This window comes from Megascapheus bottae, chromosome 10, assembly GCF_031878675.1.
Source record: "Megascapheus bottae isolate mThoBot1 chromosome 10, mThoBot2.hap1, whole genome shotgun sequence".
NCBI lineage: Eukaryota > Metazoa > Chordata > Mammalia > Rodentia > Geomyidae > Megascapheus > Megascapheus bottae.
This window is the reverse complement of record NC_143518.1, coordinates 8,418,364-8,428,477: the sequence shown is the minus strand read 5'-3', so window position 1 is coordinate 8,428,477 and position 10,114 is coordinate 8,418,364.

Sequence of the window (10,114 nt, the reverse complement as noted above, 5' to 3'; positions counted from 1 at the left end):
CCTCAACAAGTCCTAACCAGGTGAGCTCACACCTACACAACTTTCCTGTGCTTCACTTTTCTCACCAAAAGATGGGGCGTTGCTGCCATTTTTATTTGTGCGAGATTATACAGCAAATTTGCATCCTGCCTGTAATCTTAGCTACCCAAGAGGCTGAGACCTGCCCAGGCAGAAACGTTGAAAAGTCCCTGAGACTCCTATATTCCATTAACTAACCAAAAGCTGGAATTGAAGGTGGGGGTAAAGTAACTCAACAGCCTTGAGTAAAAACCAAAAGAGAATGAGGTCCTGAGTTCAAGGCCCAGTAGTGGCACACACACCCAAGTGAATCTACTAGGTATTTTTAGTGCTTGAAACCTTGCAGGACCTGGAACTTGACATTATCATCGGGGAGGGAAAACAGCCAAATGAGGGCTGGACCATAGCTTAACTGGTACAGCACATGCTTAGCAAGCCCAAAGCAAGGAATTCAAATCCTAGTGCAAGAGGAAACTTAAAAGATGCTTTTGAGCCAGGAATAGGTAGCTCACATCTGTAATTCTAGACACACATGAGACTGAGATCTAAGGATTGCTATTCAAATCCAGCCTGGGCAGGAAAGTCCATGAGACTCTTATCTCTGATTAATCTGCAAAAAGCAAGTAGACTGGTGGCTTAAGTAGTAGGGTGCTAGTCTTTTGTTTTGTTCTTGTTTCTTTGCCAGTCCTAGGACTTGAACTCAGGGCCTATGCATTGCCCCTTGAGCTTCTTTTGCTCAAGGGTAGCACTTTCCCACTTGAGCCACAGCACCAATTCTGGCTTTTTTTTTTTTCCCTTATTGACTGGAGATAAGATTCTTAACTTTTCTGCCTGGACTGTCTGGCTTCCAACTTAGATCTTCAAATCTCAACCTCCTGAGTAGCTAGGATTATAGGCATGAACCACCGGTGCCAGACCAAACATAATGGTTTGAAGTTTCAGGGTTTTTGGTTCGTCGATTGTGGGACTTGAACTCTGGACCTGGGAATTATCCCTAAGTTCTTCATCTCAAGGCTACCACCCTACTCCTTGATCCAGAGCGCCACTTCTAGTTTTCTGATGGTTAATTGGAGGGAGGTAAGAGTCTCACGGACTTTAGTGCCCAAGCTGCCTTTGAACTGTGATCCTCAGATCTCAGCCTCCTGGGGAGCTAGGATTACAGACGTTATCCACCATATCCTGCATTTCAGGGTTTCTGTAGTTTCAGAGTTTCAGGTCTTACATGTATGTTTTTGATCCATTTTGAATTATTAGTACAGAGTAAAAACTGTTGATCTAGTTTCAGTGTTCTACATATGGATATCTAGTTTGCCTACCACCATTTTGTTATATGTTTTGGTGCTTGTATGGAGACCCAGATGGCTGAAATGTGTATTTCTAGAATGTCTCGTCTATTCCCTTGGACTATGTGCCAGTGGCATTTTTTTTCTCTAGCAAGGTCACTGTGCAGAATAGATTGGCAAGACAGAGAAAACACATCCTTGTTAGAATTCTCTGTGCCTGCGGTCAAGAGTGGTCAAGAGTGTGATCTAATGGTGGAGAGCTTACCTAGTATGCATGAAGCCTTGGGCTCAAGTCCTCAGTCCCACATACACAGAAAAACCCAGAAGTGGTCCTCAAGTGATAGAGCACTAGCCTTGAGAAAGCTCAAGGATAATGCTCAGGCCCTGAGTTCAAGCCCCAGGGCAGGCAAAAAAGAAAGAAAAGGAAGGGAGAGAAAAGAAAAGAAATCTCTGCTCCTTTCTTGAGCCTGCTGGTGAAAGCAGAACTTGTGAGAAGTGGCTAGACTCTGTTCTCCCAGACTCAGCAGGATTTTGCTGCAGAAGTTAGAGTAGAGACAGAGGCTGGATTTGGGACCCAGTGGGTGACTCCTAGAGACTGGGAATGCTGAGAAGCCAGTTTCTGGAAGAGAGCTACAGCCAGGGGAGGCTTGGGACTTGCTGGCTTTTGAATGTGTAGTAGAAAGGAGCTAGAGCCTGAGGGAGAAAGCATGGCTGAGTTGGAGTTGGTATTGTAGTTGCTGAGTACAGCAAGAGTGCAGTTACTGCCCCCAGGGAGTAGGAGTGCCAGCTAAAGGGGACACTACTTGGAAAGCCTGGGGAGAAAGAGAAGAGGATCTAAAGAAAGAGGGTCAGAAGAGAAGAAACGGAAGTCAAGGAGTCCCCCTACTTGAGGGAAATCTGGAGTAGAACAAGGACCTCTCAAGGAAATGGGAGGCATCATTTGATCTTGCTGCTTCAGTATCTGATGAGTTGGGCAAAATGACTCCTTGGCCTGGGAAGCCATGTTTGCTGTCAGCATACAATTGCTCTAGTGAGTCAAGCCACCTACCCTTCTCCTCCCACCCTTTCCCTTCCCCCAGGAACCCTGGCCCTACCCCTATTTCCAGGACTGTCACTGGAAAGGTTGTTTATGCTCCGATCAATCCTGGCTTCCTGCCCCTCTCACCCCCACACATATACTTTTCTCTCCCTGAAGTGCCTCAGATGCTCAGATGTACCCATGACCCAAAGCTTGCCATGCTATGTCCTCTGCTGGCTGCCTATTCCTTTAGTGAACTGATCCTAGCATCCTGGAACTTCAGGGAGGTAACTGAGGGTCAGAGAGAACCAGAGTCAAGGATCTAATGTAGAGATGCAAAAATGGCTAAAGAGGGATGTGAATGTGGCATAGTAGTACAGTGCTTGCTTAGCGTACATGAAGCCCTGGATTTGATTCTTTAGTACTACATAAACAGAAAAGTCAGAAGTGGTGCTATGGCTGAATTCAATCCCCAGAAATAACCAAAAGGCATGGCTAGTGGTAGAATACTTGCCCAGCATGTATGGGGCCTTAGCAACAAGACATGGAGAAACCCTCCCCACCACCCTCGCTTTTTTTTTTTTCCTAGTCCTGGGGCCTTGAACAAAAGCAGCTCAGGGACAGTGCCCAGCTCCTGAGTTTAAGTCCCAGGACTGGCAAAAAAAAATAAAAACAGAGAACTATAGGAGAGAAGACCCATCCTGGACATGGAACCAATTGAGTACAATAATAAGAAAAAGGGACAGTGGTGTGAAGAGGTGGGCTACGTGGTCACCTTCCCAGGACAGGGAGAAAAATGTCTGGTAGTGAGAAGGCAGGAAATGTCATTTCCCCAAGCTGTGAATAGACACAGGAGAGGAGACACAGGTAGAGGATCACAGTGTACCTGGGCAGAAGTAACAGGACAGTCAGCAGGCTAGCTAGGCCTATTCTGGGTCAGACATGATGGAACCAAGGAATTGGGTTGTTTTGCACACTGTGTGTGTGTGTGTGTGTGTGTGTGTGTGTGTGTGTGTGTGTGTGTGTGTTAATACCAGGATTCTCTGAATTCTTTTTCTTTTCTATTTTTTTGGTTTTGGCTTTTTTTTTTTTTTTTTGCCAGATGTAGGCTTGAACTCAGGGCCTGACCACTGTCCTAGGGTTTTCTCAGGCTAGAACCCTACCACTTGAGCCACAGCCCCCCTTCCAACTTTGTTTTATGTATGTGGTACCAAGGAATTGAACCCAGGTTTTCATGCATACTAGGCAAGCACTCTACCACTGGGCCAAACTCCCAGCCCCTTCGGCTTGGCTTTTTGACCTAGCACTTGAACCATACCTCCAGTGTAGCTTTTTGGCTGGTTAATTAGGGATAAGAGTATTACAGACTTTTCTGCCTGGGCTGGCTTTAAATCCTGATCTTGATCCTCAGATGCCAGTCTTTCTGAGTAGCTGTGATTTACCAGGGTGAGCCACGGGTACCAGGATACATTTATTTTCTGGTGTCATGGGGGGACTCACTAGTTTGAAGACAGGGGTTTCTACAAAAATGAGAGCTCTCGAAACACTTGTTATTTGTAAGGAACTGTGTGACAATAAATTAGGAGGTCAGAACCAAAGATTTTAGATCCTTTACCAGAGTTTCTCTTGGGGGGGGGGAGGGTTAAAGGGCTGAAAATACACACATGTTAAAATAATTATAATTCTTATTCTCTTTTATTCTACTAGAAAAAAAGCAGGGCAAAAATTTTCCCCTTTGATCAAACTAACCCAAGGTTCCTTGCAACCTGTCTTTACTAGGCTTAGAAGAGAGGAACAGAGGAGGGACTGGCAACAGACCAAACAAGAAACCCTGCCTCCTGCGACTTCAGTTACCTTTCCCAGAGCAATTGACTCTCGAGAATATCAACATGAAAGCCCAGGGAATCAGTATTAATGGAAACCATCTCCCAGGGTCACTCCAAGGACACTAGCCCATCACACACATAACCCTGGAAAGTCACTGTGAGGATCACAAGGTCGTTTCCCTTTGCCCTTGAGACCCTTTGAGATAAGGCAATGGGAATTAGTGTGAATATCACCACCTCAGAATACAAATACAGATAGATGTTGGTTACAATTTGTTTGCTCACAGGACTGAAGAATTTCCAGGCTCCCAGAACCACAGCCCAGATGGCAAGGAAGTGCTACCATATAAGATTATGCCTTCCTAGGCAGGGCTTCTGAGCTCCACAAAGACAGGGAATATTTCCTGTCCAGCCAACTTTGTCACTGTTTCCACATTTCCAGGTATTCATTTGTACTTTTCATGCAGACTCCACTGCCATCTCTGCTGGTCTTTTGCAACCTCTTTTCTTTTCTTTCCACTTATTTCTTTTTTGTGTGTGTGGGGAGGTCATGGGACTTGAACTCTGCCTGGGCAGTTCCTTAGCTCTTCAGTTCAAGGCTACTGCCCGACCCTTGAGCCAAGCCCCACTTACCATTTTCTAGAGGTTAATTGGAGATAAGAGTCTCAGATTCTTTTGTTCCTGGGATGGCTTTGAACCTTGATCCTCAGATCTCAGTCTCCTGAGTAACTAGGATTACAGGTGTGAGCCACCGCACCTGGCTTGAGATTTATTTCTAGTTAACCATCAAAATGGTAGAAACGGAGCTGTAGTTAAAGTGGTAGAGTGCCAGCCTTGAGTGAAAAAGGTCAACCAAGAGCACAGGCCCTGAATTTAAACCCCAATACTGGCATTTTTTTTTCTTTTTTGTCAGTCCTGGGGCTTGAACTCAAGGCCTTAGCACTGTACTTGAGCTTCTTTTTGGTCACTCTACCACTTGAGCCACAGCTCTACTTGCAGCCTTTTCCATTTATATGGTGCTGAGGAATTGAACCCAGAGATTCATGCATTCTAGGCAAATAGTCTAACACTAAGCCACATTCCTAGCCCTGGCATTTTTCTTTTTAAGTATGAAATTTCTGGGCACTGGTAGCTCACACCTATAATCCCAGTTATTCAAAAGGATGAGATCTGAAGATAGAGATACAAAGCCAGCCTGGGCACGGAAGTCTGTAAGGCTCCTTTCTCCAATTCACCACCAGAAAACAGGAAGTGGTGCTGTGGCTCAAGTGGTAGAGCACTAGCCTGGAGCTGAAGAGCTCAGGGACAGGGCCCTGAGCCACAGTTCAAGTCCCACGCCTGACCTCCAAAAAGTATGAAATGAAGGACTTTATGCACATCTTTTTCTATCAGTTTTTTAAAATTTAATTTTATTGTCAAGTAATGTACAGAGGGGTTACAGTTACATACATTAGGTAGTAAGTACATTTCTTTTTGGACATTGTTACTACCTCACATGTTTTTCTCCCACTTTCCCTTCTCCCATTTCTATCAGTTTTGACTAATGATGCATGGACATCAAAGGAGATAATGCTGTAGGTGCAAGCTTGCAAATTAGCACAGAAGCTGTGTGTCAATTTGATTACTCCTTTATCTGATGTAGCTACACAATTTGAGGGCAGAAGTGGCACAGTTCAACTCTATAACTACACAGTTCACCCCATAACTACAGCCTTCACTTTCCCTCTTGCAGGGAAATGACTACACAGAAATGAGCCTTCCTGCTACTTAGCACCTTAACTCTGTGTGTGTGTCACGGGATTTGAATTTGGGGCCCAGGCGCTGTCCCTGAACTTTTCAGCTCAAGGCTACCACCCTACCCTTGAGCCTTGGTGCCACTTTCTAGTGGTTAATTGGAGATAACAGTCTTCATGGTCTTTAGTGTCCTGGCTGGCTTTGAACCTTGATCCTCAGATCTTGCGCTCCTGAAAAGCTAGAATTACAGGCACGAGCTACCATGTCCAGCTCGCACCTTAACTCTATCTTTGAGAGTCACTGTTCATCCTTTTTTTTTCAGTCAGTTATGAGGCTTGAACTCAAGACCTGGGTTCTGTCCCTGAACTCTTTTGCTCAAGGCTAGTGCTCTACCACTTTAAGCCACAGTGCTACATCTAGATTTCTGGTAGCTGTTACCTGGAGAGTCTTAGGAGATTTCTGCCCAAGCTGACTTTAACCATGATCCTCAGATCTCAGCCTCCTAGCAGATGTGGTCACATGACCACTATAATCAGCAATATCAGTATCAGACTCCCCCTCATTCTCCTGTCCTTCCTTCTCTTCTTCCTTTTTTCCTTCTTCTCCTCCTCCTTCCCTTCCTCCTCCTCCTCCTATTTCATTTTTGTCCCTGGGTCATTAGAACCCTGCAACAGGTTTCTGTAGACTCCTTGATATCATAACGTTAACCTAGGTAAAAGCCTTTAACTTCTCAAGTTCTTAGCTAGTATGGTTAAATGAAAGACCTCCAGTCAAGTCTAACATCACCAAGTTTGTTGTAAACACCTGCTCAATTCCTTTCTTTTCCAAAACTCCATATCCCTGGGATATGCCTTAGGGAACAGTAACCTAATTGTCTAAACATCTAAATAGAGACCTAATTGTCCATTGTCACCAAGATTGTCGTCCCCTTAGGGCAACTCTGTTGTCTTAGTTTGTGTGCCTTAACTTCCCTTTGTCATTAACTATTCTATTTGGTAGGGTTTCTTTCACCATTAAAGAATGTGCATATTCTAGTAACACAGATCTTATCCAACACAGAACTCCTTAACTGAGTTTAAACTGGCCAGGAAAAGTTAGGGACCTAGGCCTTTGAAAGAATTTCTGAGGCTACTGTATTTGATCCTGTCTCCCAGGGTCATATCACATCTCTTTATATCAGGGGAACTAAGACATCTCTGGAATCCCAAAGCATTGTCCTGATTCTGGGGTACAGGCAGAGCTCTCCTTAAGTCCTGCCCTCTAAGAGACCCTCTCTCCTGGTATGGATTTCTGCAGGTGAAAAGAGACAAAGACCCGTTAGGGACAAGAGAAGCCCCTAATTCATACGCTGTAAGTATGATTCTTCTTTCTTGCTCTTATCATTTTGAGCCACAGAGACATTTCTGGCTTTCTTTTCTTTCCTTTTTTTCTTTCTGTGGGTCATGGGGCTTGGACTCGGCCTGGGCACTGTCCCTAGAGCTCTTCAGCTCTAGGCTACCACCTACCTTTAAGCCATTCACCACTTCCAGTTTTCTAGATTAATTGGAGATAAGAGTCTGGGGTCCTTTTGTGCCCAGGCTGGTTTTGCAGCACAATCCTCAAATCTCAGCTTCCTGAGCAGTTAGAATTGCAGGCTTATGCCACCGGTGCCCAGCTGAGTTTAGAAACAACAACAAAATGGGAGTTTAGCCTAGTGGTAGTGTACTTGCGTAGCATGCACGAAGACCCAGGTTCAATTCCTCAGTACCACATACATAGAAACAGTATAGAATTCACTAATTCCATGCAGCTAATTTTTTTTTTTTCAAATCTTCGGGCTTGAATTCAGGGCCTGGGCACTGTCCCTGAGCTTCTTTTGCTCAAGGGTAGCATTCTATCACTTGAGCTACAGAGCACCACTTCATAAACAGCTTTTTCTGTTTATGTGGTACTAAGGAAGAGAACTCAGGTTTTCCTGCCTGTTAACTACCTGATCTAGCTAATCCTTTTACAAGGACAAACCCCTGCAAGTACTGAGTGGAGCCAGAATCTGCAAAGGTGAGGCCACACATTTGCATTTTCCTGAGGAAGAGAATTTTTAGAATGCCACCCCGGGAGTCCTTCTCACCTTTCCTGCCTCTCTAGGCTCCAAAAGTGTTTGCCTCAGTGTCCCTGTGGTTGTAGGGACAGAGTTCCCTCATATCTGGAGTAACTGACAGCCCACAGGTCACAACTTAGGTGCAAGGACCCCTTGCTGTAAGAAGGGCTTCCCCGCAGGCCTTGGAGTTTGGACTCTAACAGGGATTCCTGTTCCTGTTCCTAGAGAGGAAGTCAATTTCCACATCAGCCTGCAGTGTCTGACTTCAGGCACCTTCCAGTTTCTAAAGCTAAAAGGTAAGAAACTGAAAGGGTCTGGAGTTTGCAGGTGTAAGTCAGTGATAGAGAAACATTTTAAGCCGGGTGCAGTGGCTCACGCCTGTAATCCTAACTATTTAGGAGGCTGAGATCAAAGTTCAAAGCCAGCCCAGGCACTGATGAATGTGAGATTCTTTTATCTCCAGTTAATCACTAGAAAATGGGAAATAGGGCTTGGCTCAGAACTGAAGAGCTCTGGGACAGTGAATGTCCAGGGCGAATTCAAGCCCCATGACCCACAAAAAGAAAAAGAAAAGGAAACATGTTACATGATGGTGAATAGTTTCCCTAAAGAATCTCCTTTAACAGGAAGTAGGTTTTCTTTACTGGATTGTCCTGCAGTTTTACCAGTAGCAAATTAAGTGAATGTAAGAGGATGAAATGGGTGGATTATGAATTACACTTAGCAGGAAAAATGCAGATTCCCACTTGTGCAGCTTTTCCTCCCCAAGAACCCATTGCTGGCAGTTCAGCTCTCAGCTTCCCTAAATACCTATGAGCTCTCCAGGTTTGGAGGGGGGTGTGCTGCTCTCCTGCCCCTTCTCTCTTTCCCAGAAATGTCACTGATCCATTGTGTATTTGCAAATGCCTCACATACCATGACTGGAAGCATGCTAGGCTCTGTTGGTTGTTGTTAGTTGGGGCTCAGCAGAATATGGAATACAGTGTATTTCCAAAGGACACAATCAAGCATTCATTGTAGTGAAGGAATGTTAGTGAAATCAGAGGAGTAGAGGGGAAGCACCAGGACTTCCATTCAGTGAAGTTTCTGAATGTGGCCCAAGTTTGCATAAGAAAGGGACTGCTTTCCTTCATATTATAAGGAGATAGACACTTTCCTCAAATGTATCGCCATTTATAAATACCTGCACACTGTGTACACATACACAAATACATATGTACTAGATATACTAAATGTGTTCATGTGCTGGGAGTTGAACTCAAATCTCACATTCTCACCTTTTCCACTGAAGACTAGCCCACTGGAGCCATTCCACTTCTGTCTTTTGGCTGGTTAATTGAAGATGAAGAGTCTCTCAGATTTGTTTGCCCAGGCAGCCTTTGAACTACAATCATCAGATTTCAGCCTCCAAAGTAGATAGCATCACAGGAGTAAGCTACAAGTGCTAGGCACTAAATTTGTTATGAAACTTGATGTTCAAGTCTGAGGAAAAAGGAGTGAGCCTCGCCTCTACATAGTGAAGCTCTGCCCTAACAAGGACAACAAAAGTGTATTTTTTTTTTTAACAGTTGGGCTTTCAGGGTTTTTTTTGGGGGGGAGGGGGGTGTTGGGTTGGTCATGGGACTTGAACTCTGGGCCTAGATGTTATCCCTGAGCTCTTCAGCTCCAGGCTACTGCCCTACCCCTTGAGCCACAGCACCACTTCTGGTTTCTGGTGATTAATTAGAGATAAGAATCTCATGGACTTTTTAGTGCCTAGGCTGGCTTTGAACCATGATTCTCAGATCTCAGCTTCCTAAGTAGCTAAGATTATAAGCCACCACACCCGGCAGGGTTTTTGGTATGTTTGTTTTGTACCTGTCCTGGGGCTTGAACTCTGGGCCTGGGACTGTACCTGAGATAGATTCTTTGGCTAGTAGCTGGTGTTTTACCACTTGAGCCACAGTGCCACTTCCAGGTTTCTCTGATTCCTTTGTTGGAGATTAGAGTCTCACGGAATTTCCTACCCAGTCTAGCTTCTGAGATCCTCAGATCTCAGTCTCCTGAGTAGCTAACATTACAGGCATGGGCCACGCCCAGCCCAATTCTTTTTATTATTTTTGTGTGCCAATACTGGGGCTTGAACTAAGGACCTAAGTGCTGTTACTGAGCTTTTTTT